The sequence below is a fragment of the Mustela lutreola genome, chromosome 3 (assembly GCF_030435805.1).
Source record: "Mustela lutreola isolate mMusLut2 chromosome 3, mMusLut2.pri, whole genome shotgun sequence".
Taxonomy (NCBI): Eukaryota; Metazoa; Chordata; class Mammalia; order Carnivora; family Mustelidae; genus Mustela; species Mustela lutreola.
The window spans coordinates 113585594-113599207 of NC_081292.1; the positions used below are offsets into that span (position 1 = coordinate 113585594).

A 13614-nucleotide genomic window follows, 5' to 3' on the forward strand; every position below is an offset into this window, starting at 1 on the left:
ACAGAGTTAGGATTCTTTCCTTATTTTTTGCTTTAGATGGGCTTTCTCTTTAAATATTGTTTTTCTTTTTTCAAATTTTTATTCAAATTCTAGATAGTTTACATACAGTGTAATACTGGTTTTAGGAAAAGAATTTAGTATTTCATCACTTACATAAAACACCCATTTCTTACTTAAGTTCTTAAAGGACAAGAATTTGAGTGCAAGCAGTTCATTTCAGAAACACAGGGAACACCAGGAGAAAAGTGACTGAGGAAGAGATGGGAGCCATTAAAGGTGTAATACTAAGCTGATAAAGCTCACTCTATGGGAATGCCTGGGTGGGTCAGTCAGTTAATCTTCTGCCTTCTACTCAGGTCATGATCCCCGAGTCCTGGAATCGAGCCCTGTGTCAGGCTCCCTGCTCAGTGGGGAGTCTGCTTCTCTCTCTCTCCCTCTGCCCTCCTTGTGCTCTCTCTCTCAGATAAATAAATAAAATCTTTAAAGCTAAATCCATGGGCTACTCAGGAAAATGGGGCCAAACATGGGCTCAGAATCATCCCACCCCAGGGGTGAGTTGAGTTGGGGTGTTTATGCACCAAGCCCATAGGAATCTGTGGTTGAAGCTACCTTCTGGGTTGTTCATTTCCTGGCATTTCCAGCCTGCCCCAGGCAGCGAGGGCATGCATCACATAGCCTGGGGCATAAAAGTATCTCCTGCATAGACACACTGATAGCTGGAAGTCACAGGAGCATTCTAGATGGTTCTCAGGTATGGGCACTACAGGCAGGGCAGAGCATTATGGGCAGAGAGGAGGCTTGTGAGGGTTCTGATGCAACACTTCGCAAGAAAGCAAGTCACATCTGTATGCTGCTCAGACCAGTCCTAAAAGCACACTTTGCTGTGTTCTACATTCTAAAATGCCCTGAAACCAGAAGGAAGAGCAATCTATCCTGTCCTTTTCTTTAGCCTTGCTCCCTTAGTCACTTCCCAGTAGGAGTGTTAGAGTATAATGTAATAAGGAGAAAGAGGGAAGTAGAAAGGACCTACACTAAGTAAGGAGGTGAGCAAAATAAAACTAAGCCAAGGGAAAATGGTAGAAGAAAGAAAAATCAGAGATAGCTGGAAACACGGCTATACCCCATTGACAGATGACTACTGTCCATTTCAGAAAAGATAACTATCGAGTGTATATTATACTCACAAAAGCATGAGAATATTTTGGTAAAAAATCAAGTATATGTATTCTATCCACATGTAAATAACTCATCTCAATCAGAGATTTTGTTCCTTTGCCAAATAATCATCTACTCTGCACATGGCAAAAGAGAGAGACCAGAAACACGTGGTTTGAAAGAAAACATATTCTCCTCTTGAACCTCAACGAGAGAAACAAGAAAAACAAGCCAAGTCTATGCCTGAAGATGCCAAGCTGTGAAAAGAAGAAGTTGATTCCAGAGGTGACCTGTTTTCATGTTTTAGTTCTTTATGGACTTTAATCAGCAGTGAATTCTATAAAAGTGAGGCCATCACACAAACAACACTCACTCCCCACATATTTCATATATGGTGGAGACCATAAGCTTGTTTGGCTCAACAAATACCAGCCAGTACACAGGAAACTAAAGATTTAGGAGCTCAGTTAGTATCCAAGGGTTTAAATCAAACTTTGCCTTGTCAGTACATAAAGCAATCCTTAGAGCTATCAGTTTCTCTAAGTGGTCACTGGGGTAATGATTCACCTTTGGGGGAGCCCTCATCTTTTGTTCTCAGTTAGTCGGCATCACCAGGCCTATGTAAAAATAATATCAATCAACACAGAGCTCCGGGTCGCATCAGTTCATCTCAAATACACGACGGTCCAGGGAGCAAAGAGCACACAGTATGGCTCTTCACTGATGGCAGGCGACTGTTCACTCAAAAACACTGTGGAAGAAAATGATCATAATGCCCTTCCCCCAAAGTATCTCATTCATCTTTTGGTCACCAGCCTCCCCCCAGCCTAGCACCCAGAGAAAATCTAGGAGGATATTGTGTGGTCACCTTACTTTATAACTGATTAATTAATCCCTCCATCCAATAAATATTTACTGAGCCCCTCCTACGTGCCAGGCCCCATCGAAGGCATCTGAGTAACAAAAGTGAATAAAAATACAGGTGGTGCCTGTTCTCACAGAGCTTAGAGTTTTGTGGATGGAGACAGTTAATCAAAATGTCACAAGCCAGCATAAAACAGGGCTGCTGTATGTGTGGTGCCGAAAAGTTTACGGCTGCTTCGAGAATCAACGATAGAAGGATGCAAGAGAAAGGCCAGGAAAGCCTGGGAGTTGACCAGAAAATGACCATGAAGTGGGAGAAAGAGGGAACAATGCAAAAAGTCTGAAGGGAGGGAAATGAAGCTGGGTGGGCTGACAGGGCCACAAGTCAAGGAATTTTACCTCTACCTTTACCCTAAGGGCAAAGGGAAGCCATTGACCGTTTTCCCATGCGTACATGCGTGTATGTGTGCGTGCGTGTGCCTATGTGTGTATGGAAAAGAGGTGACAGGGTAGATTGGTGTTCTAAAACAGCTCTGTGGAGGATGGAAGGGAGGGGGGTTAACACAGATATGGGGAAAATAAGACATTACTGCATCATCCAAGCTGGAGTTGACTGAACAATGATTGAAACGACAATCTCACAAAACGAGACTCAAAGTTTGTAAATCATCTTGTAATTCTGATTCTTTTGTATGCTGTTCCTCCAACAATAACAAATAACTCACATTTCCTGAGGTCACTGTTGTTCATACAGTGGGCCAACAGCAGACCCAAGGTAGCAGGGGCAAGCGAGAAGTGTTGCTTGCATAAAATGCAGATACCTTGGCCCACTTGGGTCCTAGAGAATACACCCAGTGGGGGAGCCAGAAATCTTTAATTTTAGAGGACACCCTGGGTAATTCTAATCCATGCTTAAGGTTACAGGCCTCTGGACAAAGATGCTTCAGCTTCAGGGACACTAGGTCAGCTCAAGACCAGATGGATGACTGAAGGACCCCAAATCAGAGCAGGGGGAAAACGCAATGTGTGCCATGTACGGACACATGTTGGCATTTTATTTGACAGGAGAAAAGGTGAGTCGACCTCATCTGTTTCTTGAGGGCCATTAGTTCCATCTCACTGTGATCTATTCTGATCTGGGGTGGGGAACACACGTTCTTTTTACCAAGTTTCATAACAAGTAGAAAAAAGAAATCTATATTCCTGTCCTAGCTCTGCCGCTAACCAGCTGTGCAATTTTAGTCAAGTCAGATAATTTCTATGCCCCTCAATTTCTTCATCTGTGAGTAAAATGCACAGAAATAGACTAATCCAAAGGTATCTTGTAGCTTTAAATTTCTATGATTTTGATCATCTGTAAAAACTCAGCTTGGAAAGGTAAGTATTTAAAACACTGCTAAAGTTCAGAGATTTTAAGATTAGATCCAGAAGATACCATGACTCATAAAATCTTTGTGCTTCTTTTCCAGCATACATGTCTTCTTCCTCTCTCTTTCACTTTTTCCTTGAAAAAACTTTTCCTCTTTTTGCAGTGTACTTCGGTTAGACCCTAAGACAGAAGTCACCCCATGAAACCTTTGCATTTAGCACATTGCATTCTCTACCTATAAGAAACAGAAAGGGCCTGGAGAGCAACAGTAACAGAGCTTAGGGAAAGATACTTCTAACATCCAGAGTAAATCATGCCCAACTAATGCTTGTGGGAAGAATCATTCCCAAATAAGAATAATTCCAAATATCTTCTGATCACAAGGCTTTAGAAAAACTAAAAAAAACCCCACTCATCTATTTTTATTATTTTTAGCTCTAATGGTTGACACACGGCCAACATGCAGAGTATACTGCAAGATGTTATTGACAGTGTTACTGTGTTCTAGCACATCCCTTCATTTTCTGATGGGGACTACCCTTCTATCTTACTTTATCTTGTTAAAACAAAGCAAAACAAAACCAAAAACAAAACCTACATGAGCACGCGCGCGTGCACACACACAGACACACAGACCAAAAAAAAAAAAGGGAAAAGAAAGAAGGAAGGAAGGTAGGTAGGGGGGTGGGGGGAAGAGAGGGAGGGAGAGGAAAGGGAAAGAAAAGGAAACCCACCTCAAATACACAGAAGTGTCTGACCGGAAGATGGCGAAGGAAACCACAGAGAATGTGAAGAGACATCAAACTACCCAACTTTGGAGAAGCTAGACAGTTGTAGAAGCTGGATTATAATTATTTCATTTTGAATATCCAACCAGGCGTTAAATCCACTTGCTAATTAGTAGTGAAGGTACAAAAAGCTGTAATTTAGGACCGATCACATAAAGGCAGAGACTCGGTTGATGTTAGCCTGCAACATCAAGTTCCTTCTAGAACATAAAGGACATAATAAATAGCAGCCAGTATTGGTATAAAACCTCGGAGTTAAACCAAACAACCTCATAAAACCATTTTACATGCTCCGAAGCAATGGGGAATATTGGGCAAATAGCCTAGACCCCCCTTTATAGACAAGAAAACAGACCTGGATAGGTTATCCACAGAGGATGGGAAAGCCAGAATTTAAATGCTCTTCTGATTTCAAATGTCGTGCTCTTTCCACAGACTCAGGTTATTTTAGACTTTCTCCTGCACCTATAGATTTATCCTTAATGGCAATTTTATCTAAGAATCGGTGATCTTTATCTAACCGTGAACCACGCTGCTGACAGCATCTCTTCCAAGGCTTCCAGGTCATTCTTCAGGGAGTGGGTGATTTTATCAGAGACGTCAGGTATGGCCTCAGATGGCTATCAGCAGAACAGGTTTAACAAACCACTACCACTTTCATAGTTAATGATGATTCAATTAGTTCAAAACATAAACCCAGACCGGGATACAGGCTAAATGGAAATGTAGAGGCCTGTCCTCTGGCTGACAGCTGCCCCAGCGCGCCCTGGTGGCTCTGGCTTCTGTGATTTATTTACTCATTTGTTTTCTGGTGGTGGGGAGGGTGCACAGAATATATTGTCACTTTAGATAGCACTTCAGGAAACACCATAACAACATTCCCAGGGACTGCTAGCAGCTTTTGCTCAGTCCTAGCATACTAAATTTTAAAGGGGGAAAAATAGCATCATATAAATCACAGGATTTTAAAAGAACATCCCAATTTGTTCACAGTTTAACATTACTACTGTCAGGAAAAACATATAAGACTCTTCTCTTTCATCCCTAGATTTGACTTACAAAGTGAACTAAGCACACAGTAAAATCCCCAAGATTAAATGTGTATGATGGATAGGAGAACAAAGTGTTTTCTTTATGTCTCTAATATGAACCCACGACCACTGGCATATCAATTCACATCCACTCCACATTATTCCTCACTCAAAACACTCCGCAATATTGCCAACTATCTTCCATATTGAACAGCTCTGTGAAGTTACATTACTAAATTTTCAGATGATGCTTTTATTGTCTGCTCCATCTATCAGCAACATTTATTTCCTTAAAAAAAAATGTTAAAGGAAAACTTTACATAGAGGAAAACTCCACTGTGGAATAAGATGGTGTAAAAAACTGAGCCATAATTTTCATTAAAGATATGCTCCAGATGGCTGGACATCTAAGAAGATTAGCAACAGAAATTATAGGCTCGTAGTCCCCGGATGGCTGTCTGGGTATAATGTAGGCATAAAAAAAACCAACAGTCAAGAGCGCCATGTAGATGAGGAACTTCAGTGGTTGATGGTTACATGTAAGGTCATTAATGATCACTCATATGTTAATGTCAAAATGTGCACTCAAAATTTTTCTTCCTCCTCTGTCCCCATCCTCCCCCTTTTTAAATCTATTTATTTAAAAGACAGAGAGTGCTACGTGCACTCTCTGGGGGCAGAGGGAGAGGGAAAGAGAATCTCGAGCAGATTCCCCACTGAGTGAGGAGTCTGATGGAGGGCTAGATCCTGGAACCCTGAGATCATGACCTGAATTGAAACAAAAGTCAGATGCTTAACCAACTGCACCATCCAGGTACCCCAAACCCTGTTTTTTGAAAGAATTCATAGGACAGGGGATCCAGAGAGCCAGAAGGAAGCTGAATTTATGAACTGAACAATAGCTATCCCCAAAGGAACTGATAATTCAGTACTACTGAATGTCTTTATATATGGCTATAACAGCCGCATATCTGAGATTCCTGGGCATTTTAATTTAAAATAAGTCAATCAGAGAAAGACAATTATCATATGATCTCTCTGAAATGAGGAATTTCAGAGGCATGGCAGGGGGTCGCAGAGGGTGGAGAGGGAAAAAATGAAACAAGTCGGGATTGTGAGCGTGACGAACCCTAAGAGACTCTTTTTTTTTTTTTTTTTTTTTTTTTAGATTTTATTTATTTATTTGACAGAGAGAGATCACAGTAGACAGAGAGGCAGGCAGAGAGAGAGAGAGGGAAGCAGGCTCCCTGCTGAGCAGAGAGCCCGATGCGGGACTCGATCCCAGGACCCTGAGATCATGACCTGAGCCGAAGGCAGGCTTAACCACTGAGCCACCCAGGCACCCCTAAGAGACTCTTAATCTCAGGAAACAAACTGAGGGTTGCTGAGGGTTGGAGGGGAAGGGATAGGGTTGCTGATTTACGGACATTGAGGAGGGTATGTGCTATGGTGAGTTCTGTGAATTGTGTAAGACTGATGATTCATAGACATGTATCCTTGAAGCAAATAATATATGTTAATAGAAAAAGAAAAATAAGAAAAATAAATACAAGCAATTTAAAATTTATTCTCGCACTGTCCCTGTAAATACACATTGTCATATGACTAATATGTCCAAATTTTTATTTCAGAAAACACGGTCAATGCTATTTATATATGATTTTTAAAGATTTTATTTGCTTATTTGTCAGAAATAGAGAGAGAGCACAAACAGGGGAACAGTAGGCAGAGCAGACAGAGGGAGACGCAGGCTCCCTGCTGAGCAGGATCCCAGGACCCTGGGATCAGTAACTGAGCCAAAGGCAGACACTTCGCAGGCTGAGCCACCCAGGTGTCCCGACAATATATTTTTTGATAATTGCTGACAGAAACTTATGTATCTTCTGTGTTTGTTAAAGACCTGTGGATTTGGGAGGCGACTGCCTCTGCCTCTGTTAGGAAAGAATACTTTAAGTTTTCAAATGCAATAATAAGACCAGTAATAATGAAAATAATAACAACAACAAGAACAATAAATGACTTATATGGAGAAGAGAATGTATCATACTAAGTTCAGTAAACAGACACTGTCATTTGCCAGCTCCCAATTATAATTCAAGACTGTTAGTTGCAGCAACACCATTTTACATATTATACCCTATCACCACACCCTGCACAGCACAGAATGCCGTCAATGAATGTCCAATGTTGTCAAAATACAACATTGACAACATTCAATATGATATATTGAGTGATAATATATCATTGATAATATTCGATGTGGATGGTATCCCCTTATGCTACCCCTAAAGATACTGTGGTAAGATTAATACTTAACTAATTATATATTTTTAAGTACTTTCAACAGAAAAGTATTTTGAAAAAAAAATTGTGCCATCAGAAACATAAAGCAATGGAGTGATAGAACATTTTCACAGAAGATAAAAGCACCATTAAATTGATTTCTGCCCCTAGAAAATGAGAGTTTGCATGCTTATCCTTTAACTGGCATGCCCGCCACATGCATCTCACACAAGAATACATCAATGTTTAAGCTGTAGAGTTATGTCTCCTAAAATGTCCTGGGAATTTCTGGAGACCCACTCCTAGTCAGGGGCTGTATCCTTCCCATCCTCGTCCTTCCTGGGGTTTTACCTAAAAGAAAAGCTCTAATGAGGTACATTAGTTAGACTTTTGAAAGCCAGAGACAGATTATATAGTTAATTCTCCTGGGGGCTCATGTCAGATCAGAGAGAGAAGCCTCACCTATTTGCACCTAAATGGAACTTAAGGATAAAGCAAGAATATCACATTTTTTCTAGTGCAATTTACATAATCCCTGCTCTCTCTAGTCAGGCAAAACTCACATATAGAGTAGAACCCAGCTGAAGATTTCACTGAAGAAATGTTGCCAGAAATATTGTCCTGGTGTGCTTTTTGACATTAAAACTATTATTTTTATCCCTAACCCCTGAAAGCAGCTGGAAGCTCTCCCTTGAGGTGCTTTTTTGTCATTGAGTGGGATGTACATTCTGACAAGCCATTCAGAGCCACAGTGGGAGTGGCGATGCGAAGGGCTGTCTGGGGGAGACACCCGTAACCCTGCCAGATGATTCATCCTGGTAAGTGAGGGAAGGAAATTCAGATGCATTAGCAAGAAATAAGCATGGGCCTAAAAGATAATCAGAAAAGTCATTATGTCTATGTATCAAACACTTGTGTAGCCACTCTTTGTGCAAAATCATGTGCATTTAAAGATGAATGAAGTGGGCAAGTTGTGGCTCCTGAGACAAACTCCTCTCCTACAGGTCTTCCACCTCACTTTGACAAATTGTCTTCTAGATTCATCTATGGTCAACTAAGTGCTAGGCAACCTTCTGTTGCCACAGGGAGGGAGAAAATAGAACACTAGCTAAGGAACTGCTGTCTTTCAGATCTGCTGCTCACGGGCCATATGGCCTTGATAAAGCCCCTTGGTTATCTGTGACATTGTTTTTCTCCTATGCAAAGTGAGGTAGCTGGATACTGGAGATAACTTTTCTGCTTCTGAGCACCTACGACTTGCTAAGTATCCTGTTTATTTCTACACCATGGCTGACATTCATGTGTCATGCAAATTTTCCCTTACAAACTCATGGATTGCTGGGGTGCCTGGGTGAGTCAGTTGGTAAAGGGTCCCACTCTTGGTTTCAGCTCAGGTCATGATCTCAGGGTTGTGGAATGGAGCCCCGCATCAGGCTTTACACTCAGTTGGGAGTCTGCTTGAGACTCCCTCTCTCCCTCTGACCCTACCCTTGCTCTCTCTCATTCAAATAAATAAATCTTAAAAAAAAAAAAAAAATGGAGAAAAGAGACTGACCACATTGTACACAGCTGCACGAAAATGAACAGTTTGTAAGCCCGTCTTATGCTTCTGACTACCCACACATGGAGATTATCCAACCCCTTTTGCAGCCCTTGTCTCCAAGATACCAGATGACCACTTTAGATTCTCTTCATCACCACAGACACTAACTCCGACGCATTCTGGCCATAACTTTGGCTACACAGTAAGGATGCTGCCCAGTTTTCATCATCTTACAGCCCAAGAAACACAGCTGGCTTTGTGTGCCCAGAACTTCCGGACACGGGTAAGGCCACTCTGGAAACTCATCTCCAAAACAAAGGCTTTGAACTTGTTGGGCTGAAAGTGGTTCCAAGAGCTCCTTGTGAGGATCCGCCCTGGGGCCTGGCTGCCCACATTCTGTCTGCCAACTTTATACTGTCTTTCCAGGGCCTGCCTTTCATTATGTCAAGGGCAAAGTCATGCTCTAAAACTTGCTAATTGTTTGAATTTTACAAAAGGAACAGCTCAGTTGACAGGCAAAAAATAATTAGGATGAATTTTAAATCTTATTTTCTTTGTGTCCATGGTTCTCTCCTATTTATGGTTTTCCTTTTCCAGCAGGGCCGTTAGACCCACAGGGCTTTCCTTGACACTTCTGTTTCCTCAGACACCTACACTAGTGCTCGCTCCACCCAGGCCCGGGGTCTGTGGGCTGGACGCACGCTATGCTCCAGTCATTTTCCTGAGTGGCTCACGGACGTAGCTGTCTCAGTGCCATCCTATTCTCCCAAGAGCTTTGGCCTGCCTTCTGCCTCCCCACTGCCTCCTCACTGCCTCCTCAGCACCAAGCTCACTACTATGAGTGAATGACTAGGAGTAAGGTCCCTTGGGCCCTGAGAGGTGAGGTAAATCCTCAAACATTACAGCTTGCATGGCTCAGTTGGGATCTGGGCCCAGGCCATTTGTCTCTAACGGCTTTAAGCTTACCCATAATCCCCTGCTGCCTCTCACCATAATCCTCAGCCAGGTTTCACTGGAATTCCCATAATCTCCTGCTGCCTTTCACTAGAGTACCCATAAGCCTCTGCTGAACCTCACTGGAATATCTATAATCCTCTGCTGTACCTCCCTGGAGTACCCATAATCCTCTGCTGCCTCTCATCATTGTATCCACAGAAGCAAAGAAGAACCTTCCCATTTATCTGAATCATAGTATCTTTCAAGGACCAACTTTCTGCAGATCACATTCTGCAGAAGGTCAACATGTCTCCCAAACAAAAGGCATCAGGTTGGCTAATCTGGGGGAAATGCTGGTGGTAGGTTACTGAAAACAAGACCCAGGCTACAGGAAACTTTAGCATGACAGGAGCTATTAAAAAATAATAATAATAAAAAATAAAAAAAAATATATATATATATATAAATATAAAATATTTTTAGCTCCTATCATGCTATATATATATATATATATATATATATATATATATGAATCTAATGCCTTGTCATGTAGTAGTTATCAACTCAGGATGAATATTAGAATTGACCTGTGGAGATTTTAAAATTTTCATGCCCAAGCCACACACCAGATCAATTAAATCAGAATCCCTGGGGTGTAAAAAGGACATCACTGATTTTTGAAACTCTCCAGATGACTCCAAGACACAGTCAAAAGGGAGAATCACTGATGTAGAATGTAATTAATGCTACCCCACAAGATTATGAGACTTGGAATAAAGAGCCTGAACCCACTACGGCCTGACCCTATATGACCCTTAGAAAGTCAATTGCCTCTGTGAAACTCAGTTGCTTTAGAGTAAACATGAACTTATTATCCTTCCTATTTTGAGAGGTTAATGTGAGGAGCAAATGAGATGATGTAAAAGCGTAAACTGTAAAACACGTATTAATTGTTATTGTGGCAATTCTCACAACTCTTCCTCCAGTGGTGATGTCCAAATATTTAGGTAAAAATAGGTAATAAGAATTCATGGAGAAGAAAAAATACACTAATAAGAGGGTTAGACAAGTTAAATATAGTGACCCAAGAGACAGATCTTAAGAATACATTTTACAAGTTATTTTGTAAATGGAATAAAAATGCTGTAAGAGTATTTGCAAAGGAATTGTTTTCAGATCATTACATATAATTATAGCAGAAGCTTGCTAATTCAGACTAAAGTATAAGCTTGGCATTAGTGGAGAGAAGTGGATTTATTATGCTAATTTATTAATTTAGTGTAGAAACAAATTTATTTGGGGAGGGTGGCAAACCGACCAGATAGAACGTTTTTGGAAAAACATATTTTTATCTGTTTACAAGACAATGGAATGATCATGAATGCCCATCTATCTTTCACTATTCATTTAAACAAGTAAGGGAAGAATACAGCCATTGTAGGACCCCAATTTACTGGGCTTGCTTTAAAAGTTCCTTTCAACCTCTCGGTTTGCCACTTGGTGCACTCCACAGAGAACGTGCAGTATATGGGGCTGGCATAGCAGGGCAGTCCTTCAGTAGTTCATTATGATAGTACCAGTCTGACGTCTGGGTTCTGAGAGTATGAGGGCGGGAGGACCAAGAGGAACAATGCTTTCTCTCTCCTTTGTATTCATATGTCACATGGAAAACCAGAGAAATGATGGCTATAATTTGTAAGTTACATTTATTGGTTTTCTCTTCACTTCCATATCCCTATGCTACTTCCTAATCCCCCTCTTCCCTGGCACCACTGGTCAAGAAGTCTCATTGAGACTTAACCCAGAGGATTATAAACTCCTAATTTACTTTAGAAAAAGGATTTACCAGTCTCCTTCTACTCCAAACCCCACATCCTAAATTCCAGTGTTCATTCCAGTGAGATAAGCTGATAGATCAAAGCCCACAGATTTAACCCATTCATACTAACATGTGAATGATCTTTCCTTGAGCGTTTTATCTTCTGGATTCTTTATTTCTTACATGGAATGATGCTTTAATGGATGGAATTTCAGAAATTTCAGAATTTCTACCTTTCTGAGGGAGAAAATGTTGGTAGATAGCTTCTAGGGATGACAGATGGTGCAGGGGGAGGAGATGCTGCCACAAAGGTCAATCCCATCTGGGAACCTGAGCTGGGTTCAGTGCTCTTGAAATCCACATTTTTCAGAGTCTTATTATTTTCTCCAATTCTGAGCCTTTAGACTTTCAATAGTTTTCATGGTGCTAGCCAATAAGACAGACTAGAGTGGGGCAGGGTAGGAGAGGAATCTGCCTATGTGAAAAGAAAGATGAGTAGGCAGATATGTCATAATACTAGCTGCTGTCTTTTGAATACCTAACATGTCCTGCACACATTACCATTTGCTTTCTCCAATTGTTAGATGAAATCATGTCTAGGGAAGCACTTTAAAAATAGCAGCCTTTCTAGTTAGCCTTGCTATGGCCATGTGGAGAAGAGAAAAGGGAGACTCAAGTTGATTAAGTTGCCCAAGATGACAAAACTGAGTACAAAGATCTGCTCCCAGGTCTACCAGACCCTGAAATTTCTCCTTTACTTTAATTCCCTTCACACATTATCCAACTATAATCCCTTAAAAATATTTACTTATTTTATAGAGAGAAAGAAAGAGAGAGAGAGAGAGAGAGAACATGCATACAAGTGGTAGGGAGGAAAAGGGAGAGAGAGAATCTCAAGCAGACTCTGCTGTGTGGAGCCTGACATGGGGCTTGATCTCATGATCCTTAGATCATGACCTGAGCTGAAACCAAGAGGTGGGCATTCAACCAACTGAACCACCGAGAGCAACAATTCTTTATTTGCATAGTCCCCAGAAAGTCAGGGGCTGTGGAGAGTCCACTGCATCATTTTTATGATCTACAACTTTCCTTTCCTCAGACTGTTTCTTCCCATTATTAATCTGAATGAGCTCTTAACATAGGAAGAAGAGGAAACACAGAACACTGTTTGCATCTGTAGAAGAAGGTTGATAGACTGATATGGGATGGAGAGGACAATGCATTTTCAACGAATTCTCCACTATCTCCATTCTTTCAGAGCCTGAAGACTTACAAAGTCTGGTTCATGGAGGACAAATCCTCCCCCTTTGGGCACCAGCACAGCTGGTACTGGCCTTCAGCATCCTCAGATTCAATAAGCTCCCTTTCCAGACCAGAGCAAAGTATGAGGGGAGAGAAAGTGATCACTGAGGTATCATTGCCTTCTACATTCCCTTCCACCCGTAAGTCAAACTTCCTTATGAATCTTCTTCCTCCTCTCCTCCTCAGTGTTGGGCTGGCTAGCAAAGACCTCCAGAATCAGGGAGCTGACTGACTCACTCCCAATCCTAGTGATGTAAGAAACATCAGGAAACATTTTTGAACATTCCAAGGCCTAGGCTCTTCTGCTGGAAGAGATGTTCTAGATCGAGACCCAGGCAAGCTGAGACCTAGAACAGAGCCCAGCCCAGCCCTTTGTCTTCCAGTTGGATCCTGGGAAAGTCACATGCTGGCAAATGGCCAGTTTTCCCAAGCCCTGAAACGGCTAGACAGGGCACAGGGACAAGCTCTAGAGCCTGTCAGAGCTGTGGTTCTTCCTACTCAGATCTGCTGGTCCGGCCAGTTAA

At 41.6% G+C, this 13614-nt stretch overlaps 1 protein-coding gene across 8 annotated transcripts in view; it reads right to left on the bottom strand.

Annotated features, from left to right (window-relative positions):
* NCKAP5 (NCK associated protein 5) overlaps nucleotides 1–13614 on the bottom strand; it is an 891925-nt gene that overhangs the window by 288163 nt on the left and 590148 nt on the right. The window lies entirely within an intron of this gene.